The sequence below is a fragment of the Cimex lectularius genome, unplaced genomic scaffold (genome assembly GCF_000648675.2).
Source record: "Cimex lectularius strain Harlan isolate CLEC.00 unplaced genomic scaffold, Clec_2.1 scaffold2, whole genome shotgun sequence".
Lineage (NCBI taxonomy): Eukaryota > Metazoa > Arthropoda > Insecta > Hemiptera > Cimicidae > Cimex > Cimex lectularius.
Window position 1 is genome coordinate 2,818,970 of NW_019394219.1, and position 12,077 is coordinate 2,831,046.

Genomic DNA, 12,077 nt, shown 5'->3' on the forward strand with positions numbered 1-12,077 from the left:
TCACGATAGCTCAAGTGGTAGAGCAGCGGCGTATCAAGCCGAAGATCGTAGGTTCGAATCCCCTCGTGCCATTGACTTATTTATCTCAACTAAAAACCTTAATTAATTGTAATATATTAATTGGTCAAGCGGACCACGAAATTAGTGAACATAAGCATAATGTGACTAGGTAGGGAGTCACTGTAACTTCATCAATTGAGCCTTGTTGACACTATTCTTCCTGATTATGCGAACGAGATGTAAATGTGCGTGATATTGCATAAAACCTTTTTGTGTTGTGATTTTTGTTAAGCGTTGAAAATCGCGCTAAATCACGCCAAATTATGTCCAGTTGTCATAAAAACCGATCCTGTCGTACAGAAGGGGGAAAAAATGTAAATCTGTTCAGCGGAAAACGCTCTCATTTTCCCGGTGGAAAAATTTCCACTCCGCTTTCCCCCTGTCATCATATTAAACCAGACGTTCCGACAAAACAATAAAAAAAAAAAATCTACAAACGACAATTTCCACCGGTGCAAATGATACGTCGTAAATTTGTATCATCAGGAGCGTCCAATCAGTATCAATTTAAGCAGGAGGTCACGGTCATCGGGCGAAACAAAAGAGGGTGAAAGCTCTCCGGCACAGAGGTCCTTGCATCAGAGGCTGAAAGGACGAAATAATCCTTATATAACCGTAGGACCTTTTTACCTGTTAAATAACCGACGAGTCAGCCCATTATTGTACCTATCGTCCATTGCAACACGTACGACACACCATTTTTTACTCCGCGATCTAAATAACCTGTTCGATATATTACAAAAATTGACAATATATATAACCGTAGTAGCTGTAAATAATACATCAATATATATAATATTTATTTTAAGGAAAGATAAACTATTTAATTTAATAACTATTTAATGCAGGTTTCGTGTTCAACAAATGTCAAAAGGGGCTAAAAATCTTTATCTTGCCTAAGAGAAAAATTAACAAATGAACAAATATAGATATATCTTATATACTGTACGACCCAGCGTAAAGCAAAGTTTATTTTCTTTTGGAAGTGAAATAACGGAGATTTACACGGCGTAACTTCAAATATTTAAAAGATAATGAAATAAAACCAAGGGTTTAATTTTTAAACCGGTTTTAATTTTCCTTTTTATAAAAATGAATACGGCTGAAATTAGCCCTTATTTTCAAGTTCTTCCATAAACTTTGTCCCATTACAATTTAAGCTTATATTTCTTTACATCTGTTCCTAATCATATATTTTGATCGATACGGTTTTAAACTTTTTTGTAATATATTTACAAATATTCTTTACAAGACAGACTTTTCAATGCCAAGTAAAATTCGGAAAATTCCGTTGAATTCACCTCACAATCAATTAAAAAATAAACTAAACAAGAACTTTCTTCAACCCTCTTAAATTTACTTAAGAAGAAAAAATTCTCAAAATTAAGAGCTATAATCGGACAATTTTTAAGCAGCACCTGCATTCAACAAGAAAATAGAGTTGGATAGTTTAGATAGTCATCCTGGAATGTCTATTATCCATGGTCCCTGTTAAAAAGTCAAGTTAGGTCCTAAATTACAAGCAGATTGACTCCGAACTTCCTACTTTTGATGGCGTTCAAGGCTTTTCATATATGTTCAGTGGATGTCAGCAGGTTGTTTCTCGTTCAACCCCCAATTAAATAGTTTTAAATTAAATAGTAAAGTTAGGTTCTATTCTCTAGATTGATTGACTCCAAACCAACTGGATATTATTGCTGGTTTCGTCAAAGAGATGTATAAACAGAGAAGTATAAATCAAATTTTCTTCAAATATGTAATTTAGAACCTAACAAGATTGATTAAAATGCCATCAAAGAAGGGTCAGCAAATTTTTCAACTATGTAATGTCAAAAGTGACTGTAGGGTTGATAACCCAGTCCTATTAAAAAACCCATAAAGTTTTAGAACTCCATTCTTCTAAAGTGTAATAAGAGAGGCTTCCATAGAGCTTTACAATGGAGAATTCAATTTAAAAAAGTTTAAGAACTTCAAAGAGGAAGTCAAACTTTTTGTTGCACAAATCACTTGTTTTAAACACTAGGTTGTAACAAAATTTTTTGTAAGACTGGAAAAACAAAGCAGTAAAAAATCCTGAGGTAATAGAAGTTCAAATAGGAATTAAAGCTCTCAATGAGCCTTGATTCCATCGAAAAAGGCGAACGTCAGTTTTTTCCTTTATGATATATAATGTGAAATATATTTCGTTAAATCTAACACATTCGCGCTAATAAATTATTCCTCTTCAAAACCAATAGATAGCCGAAGATCTTCGATGAACTGCAAATACGTTCATATTTCCTGTCAGACTATGTAAAAAATGAATGAATTGGTATTGGCGTACAGCCCTGACCTCGCACCTTCGGACTACCACTTATTCATGGTTCATGGCCCGCGGCCAACCAACCGGAGTGAATAAACGGAGATTTGTGCGAATAAACAATTAAAATGCAATCAAGTAATTTGTTTTCGTGTCGAATTTTTTTTTCATTACACAAGGAAAACATTTTTGTTCATTGGTTATAAAATTATTTTATTATTAATAATAGGACCAATTATGAAGAAATATTTTAAAATTGGTTGTCGTTTTCTATATTTTTGGTTGGATTTCACTTTTTTAAATGTAACAAATAGGGAAATTTATTGAAAAGCTGTGAGAAGCATAATAATAAGAGGAAATGTTGTGTGGATAATTATACCATTTTGGTTGAAACGTCCAATAGCAGTAATTCGACAGATGTCACAATTGTAAGTTTTACTGTAAAGATTTGTCATCTTCAACACAATTATGACCCCGATGTCGAAACGGTTGTTTCGCAAAAAGCCGGAGATGACGAGCGCATTAGACACAGAGCATAGATTTCGAAAGGGTCAGATCGAACCCCAGACGAAGGTTTAATCTTATAAAGCAACCGGACGACGTTCAATTGTTGTAATTAACTTGATTGACCGTCTGTTAGCAATATGGGAAGATCCGACGACAGGATGGCGAAATGCGTCTGGCCGTGTACACAGTGAGAACAGGCGGACCAGAGTAGAATGTGATGTACCAATATTTTTCAACAATGGATTTTTTCTTTATTCGAGAATCTAAAAATGCTGCCGATTTTTTTGTTTAAATATATTACTCCTCATGAACACACTTGGGTCTGAAACTTCGCAATATTTGCAACTGGTGTCTAATTAACTTTCAAATATTGATTTTTGGATGTTCACTTTGGACTTTTTATGAGCTGAACGGGGCCCATTTAAAAGTATTAAAGTATTAACAAAGCTCATTCAAACAAAGCTCTACAAATTTGTTACTACCGTAAAGAAATGGAAAAATCATCTGTGCCCTTTTACAAAATGTAGAAATACAAACGTTTTGCCGGTGCTTTCTTTTCTTTTGAATAATTTCTTTCAAAAAAGCGTGAGCAAATCAGTTCGTCGGAAACTTCAATATTACTTTTTTAATAATAATAATGACAGACAGTGTAGTAGAGAGAAAGAGTGCAAAAGAGAGGGAGGGAAGAGAAAGAGTGAGAATGAGAGGGTTAGGTAGGTAGAGATAGGTTCATTGATAAATGAGAGATGAAGGGAAAAGGGCGACAGATTGAAAGACATGCAATAAATGAATTAGCGTACTAGCTAGATAAATAAATAGAAAACGAGTTAATGGGTAGAGAGATAAAGTGAAATAGAAAGAAGTAGTGTGAGAGAGAGAAAGAAAGAGAGTTGGAAAAGTACGACGATAAAAAATACATTTATATAGTCTGACTTGGAGAATAGAGATATGATAGAGACATATCTTGATAAAGTAAAAATAGAAGTAGATAGAGAGAGAGAGAAAAGAAGCTAACTAAGAAAGTAAAAGAAAACAGTGGGAGAAGGAGGATTGTGCATAGTCTATGATCTAGAGACATATCTTGATAAAGTAAAAATAGAAGTAGATAGAGAGAGAGAGAAAAGAAGCTAACTAAGAAAGTAAAAGAAAACAGTGGGAGAAGGAGGATTGTGCATAGTCTATGATCTAGAGACTGATATAGCAACATTCATAGGTCAAGAGATCGATAGAGAAATGCATAGATAAGTATATAAAGAGAGAAGAGAGAGAAGAAGCGAGATGCCGAGAAAAAGAAAGGTAGATAAATTTACAACAATATGAACTGAAGATGAGTTAGAGACGCTGATAGACTCATAAATAGTTAGAGCAATAGGTAGAAAGCGAGGAGGAGTAAGAGAGTAAGAGAGGAGGATTTAGAGAAAGTGAAGGAAACTGAGAATGTCATAGAAGCAGTGGAAGTATAGGGCGGGTGCATAGAACGTGAGTTAGAGCCAGAGATAAACGCTTAGATTCGTAGAGGTAAAGAGAAGAGAAGAGAAGAGAAGAGAAGAGAGAGAGAGAGAGAGAAGAGAGAGAGAGAGAGAAGAGAGAGAGAGAGAGAGAGAGAGAGAGAGAGAGAGGAAGTGAGTTGAGTGACATAGAGAAGAAAAAAGAGGGAGAAAAAGAGAGAGAGAGAACGAAAAGGGAGAGGGAGAGGAAGTGAATGAGTTTAAGAAATATAGATAGAGAGGAAGTGAGTGTGAATGTGAGAGAGAAAGAAGAAGAAAGGGAGCGAAAAAGAGAAAGAGAATATGAAAGGGAGGAGAGAGAGAGAAGGAGGGAATAAGTGTATGTGAGAGAGGGAGTGAATGAGTGTAAAAATGTAGATAGAGAGGAAGTGATTGTAAGTGTGAGAGAGAGAAGAAAAAGAGAACGAAAGGGAGAGAATGAGAAGGAGGGAATGAGTGTGTGTAAGAGAGGNGAGAGAGAGAGAGAGAGAGAGAGAGAGAGAGAGAGAGAGAGAGATAGAGAAGGACAGATAGGCAGAGAAGAGGAAGTTGAGGAAGAAATAGAAAGTGTTGAAGGTCAATTAATTCGTAGTGCTATCCAAGCAATCCATCTTCCTTTTGGATCCGATTCATAGCTTGCTTGAATTCTTCTAAATTTCTAGTTTCAGAAAAATTGTAAATCTATGTAATAATATGCAAGTTAGATTAAAATAGTATACTTTGTGGTGGCCAGTAAGTCTTTAAACAATACGCTAATATGCAGGTCGGAAAATGTTTTACGCTCGATAAAACATCACGTTAAATTGCCCGTAACAGTCTCTACTTTATTATATAACAGGCGTTTATTTATTATTTATTACTATTCGTTTTTCGAATCTAAGTCAAACTACGTACAATTAAAACATTTTATGAACTGTTAAATAGCAAATTATTTTTTATTAAAGTTTTCCTCATTCATCGTTGTCATTGAGGTGTTGACTTTTTGGCCCATTTGGTTGCAGAAGACAAATGTAAAACCGAGGTTTATAAATGTCAAACAAAAAGTATGTCCCAGTTTCGTTAAATTACTTAACACTTTTCAAAACTTACATCACTCAAAGTTCAAAAAAGGACAGGTGACAAAAAAAAATATAGCATATATATTATTTTGTAAGATTGATTATAAAAGTGCTTAACAGCCATGAAAGGTGATTTGACCAGCTTTCTACCTACCCAGTGTAACAAAACTATGGCCAAGCTAACAGAACGTTTCATTCAATTATGCATATGGTATGCGAGCGTGGACGTGTAATGTAAAAAAAAATTCAGAATTTATATGTCCTGGTTTTACCAGAAATTCCAATCGATTTCGTTTATGATCTGGCCAGTTTTTCCCTTAAGATGTCAACATATCTGGCATTTCACCATACATGAGCGTTTTCAATGTTCAACTGCAGAGTTGCTAGCTAATAATGTCAAATTGCGTCCTCCCGGGCTGCAGATGATTTCATCACAAAAACTGAAAACGAAAGTAATGTTTACCTATCAATTAAGAGGAGTGAACAGAGAGCGCAATGTGGTGATACATCACAATCGTTAAACTACGTGTGTGTGTGTGTGATTTAAAAAAAAATTATTTTGTAAGGTTCTCCATATGTTTAAAAAATACGTTAATTAAAAGCAACATTGCGAATTAATTCCGTTCTTACGGAAAGATAGACAAGCACAGACACAAATTGGGAAAATTTTCGGAGTATTTTTCCTCAAGAAAAATAATGTCTAAAAATGTTGATTCTGTTAGGTTTTTCTTTGATATCGCATAATAGAACTGATCAAATCGTTTCTCAACTATTTCTATTAGGAAAACAAAAGAAAACTTAATCTATTATTCATCATGCATGAAAATATTAACCTAATTCGTCTCTAACCCTAACCTAACCATACCAAATGTAACCCATGTCAGCAAAGAAACATCCATGTTAAATTCAATCATTAAAACCACCTATAAATTTGATACTATCGTAAAAAGGTGGAAAAATTATCTGCAAACTCTGGGCCCTTTTTTCTCCACTTTAAAAAAATCTTAGAAGTAAAAAAAAAGTTTTGGTGGTGCTTTCCTTTATTTTGAGTAATTTCTTTCACAAAAGCGTGAGGAAATCAAGGATTCGTCGGAACTTTATTTTATTTTTTTTTTTAATAATAGAACTGTCAGCGATTGAAACAGAGGGAAAGAGAGCAAAAAAGAGGGAGGGGAGAGAGAGTGAGTGTGAGTGAGAATGAGAGTGAGAGGGGGAGGGAGATCTACTGAACGATTTATATATTGATCAAATTATATAGCAAGATTTGGTGTTAAGGACCACTCTTAAATCTAACGTTTGTGTGTGTGTGTGTGTGTGTGTGTGTGTGTGTGTGTGTGTGTTGTGTGAGACAGACAGACAGACAGAGAGAGAGAGAGAGAGAGAGAGTGAGAGAGAGAATACAAAAAGAATATAATAAGCAGAAAAATGAAGGTTGTGAACAATAGGCCAAGAAAAAAGGGAGAAATATGAAACGTGAGAGTCAAGTGGCAAGAAAGAAAACAATGATAGGTAGATCTAAAGTTAAATGTCCAAGTAAAATACGCAGATAAAGATTGTTTGAGAATGAGTGAAGGAAAGAAGGAGTTTGATTGATTGATTGATCGCTTTATTTAGTCACGCAAATTTTTATTGGACCTTTCTATCACTTAACGTGAAAGAGAGAGAAGAAACAAAGGGGATTTAAAAGAAATACATAATATGAGAGAAGCATAGATATTTAAATAAATCTATCTACACAGACATATGTATATATAGAGTGAAAGGTAGATAAATCTATTGATAAGGAAATGTGGGCGTATGAAGTGGAACAATTATTTTCCTCCTGAAGACTAGCAAAACCTTTACACAGAATAATCCTCATAAACTAATCGATTCACGCAATATTTTCGAGAAATACGTAGAAAGGAAAAATGAGTCATTAAATATAGAAATAAACTGGGTCACGGGTATGTAGAGACGTCATAAAAATTTAATGGGCTCAATCGAAGATGTTGAAATCTTAGAGCCCGACAATCGAGGGATTTAAAAGGATTATCGTTCTCTGGCTAAGCCATCGGTTACGTATTCGAGACTGCGTCTGGAAGGGTTACGTATTACAAAACTGGGATAATGCCCTTGGCCTTGCCTTGTCATTGCCCAAAAAGTCTATGGTATTTGATTACAGCAACTTCATAATAAATTTACAAAAATATTACATTACAAAAATATTATTTATAATTATTGTAAATAGTAATTCATTCGATAATTCAGATGTAAGTTGACCACAAGAGTTTTCTGCATCGGCAACGCTTTTCAGGTCAACCAAGATGAAAGGGGTATCAGGAAAATCCTCTATTATTCAAGGAGTAAAGCCCAGTTTTTGGCCTGCGTCTTGAAATGAGGATCAATACAGAATATACATGAACTATAAACTATAAGCCCAGGTACAGCAATCCTAACTTTACGAGATCTGGAAAACCGATAAACATATCTTACCAACACAAACCTAAGAGACTTGACAGTCCCTGTAGGTAATAGCACGCAGAAGCATGAAGACTCGCGCATTAGTATTTACCCTGAAGGCAGAAAAATCGAAGTTGTTGGATGTCATTTCGTAGTATTTATAGATACAAACTGGGTTCAACTAATATAACAGTTTTAAATCTAAATTCATGGGATGGTTCTCAAACAATCAAGCTGAGCTCCCAGCGATTTTAAAAGCTCTGGTTTGGACAACAATCAAGGATTCATACATCAGTTCTAAAAGTGGAACCATATGGACAGATAGTCAAGCAACAATTAAGATGCTCAACAACATTAAATGTCATCTTGAATTGGTTGAAACAATAAGAAATGCTCTATTCGACCTTAATAAGCAGAGGAAATATGTAAACAATGTTTGTAAATCCCAGGCCCTGAAGATGATCTCAATAAAGATCGAAACGTTGGCACGATAAAGAAAATGTTTTTCTGAAACCTACATCATACCAGACCGCATCTCACGATTTCTATATAAATATCGATTAACGGTCACTAATCACCACACATTAATAAGCAGAAATGGAAAGTTTCAATGAGCTGGGTGCAGGCACACGCAGAATACCCTGGAAATGACCGACGGATTGGCAAAAAGTCCGACCACTGATTCCTTGATTCAGAATCCCATAAAATTTCAATATCGTATACCATAAGCTAAGGACTGAAGCCGTGACCGAGTGGGAATTGCTGTGTGGAAAAATTAGTTAACGAAGCCACACACGAAGAAATTTTTCCCGACTGTATCAGGTTATCATCATCACTAGTTAATTCATTCAAAAATAACCAAGTTTAAAGTCAGATACAAGTCCTACTTGAAGAGATATCGCATAAAGGCAGATGACCTCTGCAGCTGGACCATAAAACTACCGCACACACGGAAGCACTTAATTTTTAAATGTCCGGTCTTCGAAAGTGAAACATTCATCCTAGAAAGGAAAATAGTTTGGGAAGGAAGAAATTGGCCGACAACACTAGAAATGCTAATTACCTTTGTCTTTACTATGACTATGTATGAACTTTGTTTTAATAATATATGATATTATAAAAGTAGCTTATATGAGCAATTAATTCTGCTTTCTTTAATAAATCGATATCTGCCTAGAAAATAAAATTATAAGAACTGTATACATTGTAATTTTGTAAATGCTAAGTGCCAGTAGTTACATTGTGGGAACTGGCTGAATGTACAGCACATAAGCTGTAAGTAAACTGTGATAGTTGTATTTTTTTTAAATCTATTCGTAAACATATGCAAAATTCCGTGTCGGTTTTACCTATCGGTTCAAGTATTTTATGCAAAATTGCTATTAGTAGGACAAACTTTTTGACCTGGTGAAAATTTTAATGTCATCCTGAAACATGTTTACTCAAAACTAATGTAAAAATTTCTTTGCACCTTGGCGAGATAACTGAATCCTCTTGTAGAACGATAACGCGATGTTCCTGTAGTTTATTGTTTATGTTAATGTTGTTTTTTGTCATTATTGGATTGATGATTGATTTAACTCACCGATATGTGTTTAGAGCTGCGGCTCGCGTCTGTCCAGAGTAACAAGTAAAAGACTCGTGGTCCGCCGTCGCATATATCTTCTGCTGCCGCAATCGGCACCCCCTCCTCGGGCCTTCATCAATCGTCGCTCTTTTGCCACGGTTTTTAACCGCCCCACCACGATTTTTATGAATTATGTCAGTCTTTTTTGTCGGATAAAACGCCTTTTTGTCACTGTTTGTCACCTGTGAGGGCCGATTGTAGCTGTAACACGGTGGCCGGCATAACTTTTCGACAATCGGCTTGCGCAAACGTTCGATTTCCAATGGGCTTTTTCATACGACGTTATGGTTTTAGCATTCAGAAGAATGAAAGTCAGATGAGGTTGGATTTTAATCCATGCACAATCGATGTTCCTTTACCGGGCCACTTCCGCCTCTCCCAGCTAGATCGGAAAATTGTTCGCAACGCCTGTTTTCCTATTCAATTTCAGCTCAGAATGCATACACTCTGTAATTCTTTTTCCAGCAGATCTTAGATCAAACGATAGTTCATCAAATACTTGATGACATAAAATGAAACTTTATTGCGTTTACAAATCTATTGCAAGGGTTGGCCTATTTACAGCATACGCGTTTATACAACAGAAACCTACCTGATGTACTTAATTAAACAGAAAATTAAATTAATTTGAAGAAAATATAGCAGAAATAAAAGCCGAAGTTAAAAGAAAACGTTCAGCGAGGACAACGTTCTTACGAGTGACTTGTCTCGTTTTGCTGGACTTGTGATGATGGAAATGGTCCACGTTTGTAACAAAACTGGAATCACGATTCTTTTTCATTTATTTTTCCATATATTATTTGGCGTTCACTATTACTTTTAGTGGCAGGAATATTCTCCATTCTAAATTGTCTCCTTTGTACTTTCTATCGTTGCAGTGTTTTTCCTTTATTTTTTGTTCTTCATTATTACATTCACTGACCAGAATTTTCTCCATGCTTTGCTTATTCACCTTTCTATTTCCTCATTTGTTCTATACTATATTTGTAGTACTTTTTGTTGTACTTATTGTTTTGTTCTTCTCTAATACTTTAAGTAACCAGAATTTTCCCTTCGCTTTTCTTACTCTCCTTTCTATTTCCTTATCTATACTAATGGTGTTTTTCATTTAAAGCATGGTTTTTTTAGAATTGCCTTATTTAATTTTTTTTATTTATTTATATTTTTTGTGTTTATATATTATTATTATTATTTTGGAAGGCCAAATGTATGCAAAAATCCCATTTTAAATTACATATAAAATTTATTTCTGTTTCTTTTTTGATTAGAATTGTGAATTTTTGTTCCATAAATTAACCAATTCCCATAGGCTTGTATGGCTAATAATAATAATNAAAAAGTAAATACATGACTTATTTACATTACATTTCTACTTAATTATCATGTAAATAAGTAATGTATTTATTTTTTGTTTTTAAAAAAGTTTTCTAACATAAACCAAAAATGATCTACCAAACAAAAGCCGGCACAGCCACTTACTTGGTCTGTCTCCACTCAAAATGCCTTAACTTGTTTGAGTCATTCGACAAACCCTTGCTTGATTGAAGACAGACTCAACAAATTACCTTTGCGGGTTTAGCATCTATTATTTTATAGCTTACCAAAATCAATTTTGACAAGAGAACTTAGAATTTGGAAGTTAATTTGTTTTTTAATGAGTTGTCTGCATACTCGCAAGGCGTGCTTACATTTATGTTGGAAATGCACAAAAATCTAATTGTAGAGTTATAAACTTGATATAAAAACTTAGAACTACCCATCTACTATAAACCAAAAAGTTATTTGATTTAGTTAAAAGTTATTTTTTGTATTTATTATTTTGTACATTTATACATTTTATTGACCAGAATTTTCTACACTCTTTGTTTATTCCCCTTTCTATTTCTTTATTTTTTCTATGCCATCTTTACAGTACGTTTCCTTTATTTTTGTACTTCATTATTCCTTTTATTGACTAGAATTCTACATTTCATTTATTCTCCATTTTATTTGCTCTATAACTACTATCATTGCAGTAATTTTTCTTTACTTTTTATTTTGTTCGTTATTCTTTTAGAAGCCAGAATTTTCTCCATGATTTATTTATTCTCCTTTCTATTTCTTTATTTGTTCTTCACTTTATTTTAATACTTTTCCTTTTTGTGTTCTCATAATTTTGTTTATTATTATTATTTTTAATGACTAGAATATTCTCCACCATACTTATTCTATTTCTCTTTTTTTCTCTATACTATCTTAACAGTAATTTCCTTTATTTTTTTACTTCAATATTAATTAATGGCCACAATTTTCTACAGGTTTATTTATTCTTAACTTTAAATTATATTTTATTTGCTCTATACCTACTATTTTTATAGTACTTTGTCTCTATTTTTTGTACTTTTTATTTTGTTTGTTATTACTTTTAGAAGCCAGAATTTTTTCCTCAAGTTTTGCTCAATATCCTTTCTATTTCCTTATTATTCTATATTGTATTTTTTGTAATTTTTCTTTATTTTTGTACCCTTTGTTTTCTTCTTCATTAATACATTTAGTGGCCAGAAGTAACATAAAAGGTGGTAAAAGTAAAAGAGAGAGAGAGAGAGAGAAAAGGTAAC

The 12,077-nt window shown here is 33.9% G+C and overlaps 1 protein-coding gene across 2 annotated transcripts in view; it reads right to left on the minus strand.

Moving 5' to 3' along the window:
- Positions 1-9,521, minus strand: part of LOC106663455 (clavesin-1-like) — a 16,852-nt gene extending 7,331 nt beyond the window's left edge. The window contains exon 1 of one of the 2 annotated variants that reach the window (XM_014388306.2): positions 9,439-9,521. The gene's annotated coding sequence lies outside the window, so the exon portion shown is untranslated. Of the gene's footprint in view, positions 1-9,324; positions 9,348-9,438 lie in introns of those variants that run through there. The other variant, XM_014388307.2, reaches the window with a different exon arrangement.
- Positions 9,522-12,077: the final 2,556 nt, after the last annotated feature.